Here is a 3,114-nt window from a genome sequence, read left to right as displayed (position 1 = left end):
TTCACCCTGGCACCAGGAAGGCAACACACCATCCTTAAATCCCGTCTGCTGCCACAAAAACCCCAGTCAGTTCCTCTCCCTCTATTACCTCTATTACCACGGCTCTGTGCGATGTCCGACTCTTCCGCTCTGCCTCTGCGGCGACTTTTGATTGACAAACTTGGCTGCCTTGCGAACTGGCAGTGTCATCAGTCTCTGTTTCCAAAAGCTTCAACTTGTTCCTGACAGGTACTTCTCTCGGGGTGTCTTGCACCTGTCTCCTCTCTGCCTTCCTCATTGTCTGCTCTCTTCTGCTCTCTTCTGGCATGATTGGTGTAATAACCATGCTGAAGGTCTTGTCCAGAAAGATCTCGTTCTCTCGGATGAGCCTAACGTCCTCGAGTTCTTTCATCAGCGCTGCAATATGCTCGGTCAATAGCTGAATGTGCACACACTTTCCACACATATACGAGCCAGACACACCAGAGTCCTTGACCTCCCACATCAAGCACGTAGCGCACTGAACCAGCTGGGCAGTCATGTCTTCACCCTCTTCAACTGTGGCGTAATCACTTCACTCAACCTCCTTGTCAAAGACTCCTGAGTTGAAGCCTCACTCTTCGATCCAAACTTCCTTAGACCCTCTTTTTGTGGCAAGTCTGTGGACTCTTAATTTAGGTTAGAGGAGGAGGGAGGGAGGGAGACCATACTTTGTAGGACCTGGAGTTTAGAACTCACCCACTCTAATAGCAATCACTTACCTTCCCGACCGGCTTTGCGCTCCGCCTGAACTTCCGCCCAGCTCCCGCCACTCTCTGCTGCGAAAAGACCGTTGGCGTCGAGGTAAGTTCTTTATATAGCAATCACTTACCTTCCCGACCGGCTTTGCGCTCCGCCTGAACTTCCGCCCAACTCCCGCTGAGTTCAAATGATGATAGTTGGGGTGGGTCTGGCAGAGGGTGGTGATGTTGGATCCTCAGGATGGGGGAGTTGTTGGATATAGGAGAGTTCAACCAGTTGTGGGTGGGTCAGGGATGGTTGATTTGTCCAGCAGCAAGGGTATGGTGGGTCATGTCGAGTTGCAAGGGAAGGGAGGTTGGGTCCGATGACTTGGGAAGAAGAGGTCATCTCTTGGCTGAGTGGAAGGAGGCTTGGCTCCAGTGTTGAGGGAAGAGGGGTCATGTTTTCAGATGATGGAATGGGAAATGTTCAAGTCCTGGGGAGGTGGGGAGTTTATCAACTCTGGTAGGGAGTGAAGGCAGGGTCAGGTCTGGTGGCAGGTGTGAACGGGTACAAGGGTGTTGGTTCAATGTCAGAGAAAAGTATACCTGAGGGTGTGTGGTAAATTAAAGGAGAGGATTGGAACACCTATTGAGGAGTTAGACTATGTTTTTAATAGCCTAATGTTTCTTGAGAAATTATTTATTTAACTTCGAAGGAACGCTCCAAATTCTCCAATTCAAATGGGTACTTTCATAGGTTTCCAGGCATAGAGGAATCACCCGGATAATTCTTTGGGAGTCTGCTAGAATGGGGATTCTGCAGGGTCCCCATGCAGAACCCTCAGCTATACTTCAGAAATGATTATCTAGCCAACAGAAAGTACAAATCATTATTTCTATTATGCACTCTAGTCTCTGCTTTGTTGGTTAGCTGCAGAAGACTTCAAGCATATGTGCGCTGTTTTTGCAGGGTCACAATGGTACGCACAAAACTGCAGAGTGAAGAGGCAGGCATCATGAGCAACGAAAACCCTAAAGTGTTTGGAATATATAAAGAAGTGATGTTTCTGACTTCTTAGACATTAGGACATTCTGTATCTATAAGCTTACAAATCAGTGCTTGCTTCCTCTGATTTTGAATGTATCAATGCAGTGACCTTTCTGATGTTGTTCGTGGCAGCCTAGAATGATCTGATATCATCATTATCCAGAATAGTTTAGATATACTGGCGGTATCATGTTTGCAATGGGGATGTACTGTTGGTTATTTTGCGGTTTCATTCATTAATAAGTTTCATCATTGAGATCCTGATTAAAATGGATACAGCAAAACCTTTACTGGATACTTTGTTGGGGAAACTTACAGATCGATATCAAATGCCTCTTACATTGACTGACCAAGATGTTACATCTCCCCTCCCTTCCTTGTAAATGCTGCCTCTTAAATTTGTTATTACTGCGTGAGGAGAGGGCTCAATTAATTCTACGTGTTTTAAACTCCTCAATTGGCTGCAAGTTTTATGTTATTCTTAAGACAAATCAATATACCTCCGTAATAACAATGTAATTACCCAATGTCTGTTGTATCATTAAGGAACCATTAACAAGATTTTCTTGAATAGAAATACAAAACAATTTTATTTTCTGCTAACTCTGAGAAGGCAATAAAAATGCAACCAAGCATGCATACTGACAGGAACACAGTTAAAAAAGGAAAGTCTCTGTTATAAAGGAAAAATGAAAGGGGTATACAATTTAAAGACCTTTTAGATGTTCTTCAGGCACAAGCTTATACACAAGATCATGACTGTTCAATTGATGTCTTGTATCTTCAGCAGGTGTTAATATTTCAGTTTTTCTTTGACCAAGCAGAGGTCAAAATAATTAGTTCTATCATCAGAAACTTCTTTTCGAGACACCAGGCGGTCCAGCTGGTATGAACGTGGCATTTGAAAATCTACCTTCTCTGTTTTGCCAGAAGCAATTCCCAGAATTGCTTCTGGCAATGTGAATGTGAAACTTATCATACAAGTAGAAATCAAAAAAGATGAGAGCCTTTTCAAGTCTGACTGTATGGATTGATTTTAATGTCTTTTGATACAATGCTAATTTCAGTTCGGATCTTTTTGTTTATTTCATGTTGTTTGATAAAGATTGCCCAACTTGTGTGGTCAGCTGATTGCTGTGGATGTTTTAAATCAGTGTTTCCCATTTTAAACTATTTCAGTCCATGAAAGTACCAGGTATTAATGTAATGTGATGGAATTTGAAAATCACTGGTTCATTTTTTAATCACTATTGTTGCACACTCCAAAGAACAAGATGAAGCTGTAATGCTACTGGGAAATGGATTGTAACAGCTTGAAAAATTGAGGAGGATAAATGGCATACCCACATCTAATGGCACAAAGGT

The sequence above is a fragment of the Chiloscyllium plagiosum genome, chromosome 12 (assembly GCF_004010195.1).
Source record: "Chiloscyllium plagiosum isolate BGI_BamShark_2017 chromosome 12, ASM401019v2, whole genome shotgun sequence".
Classification (NCBI taxonomy): domain Eukaryota; kingdom Metazoa; phylum Chordata; class Chondrichthyes; order Orectolobiformes; family Hemiscylliidae; genus Chiloscyllium; species Chiloscyllium plagiosum.
Note: the sequence above shows the minus strand (reverse complement) of the source record.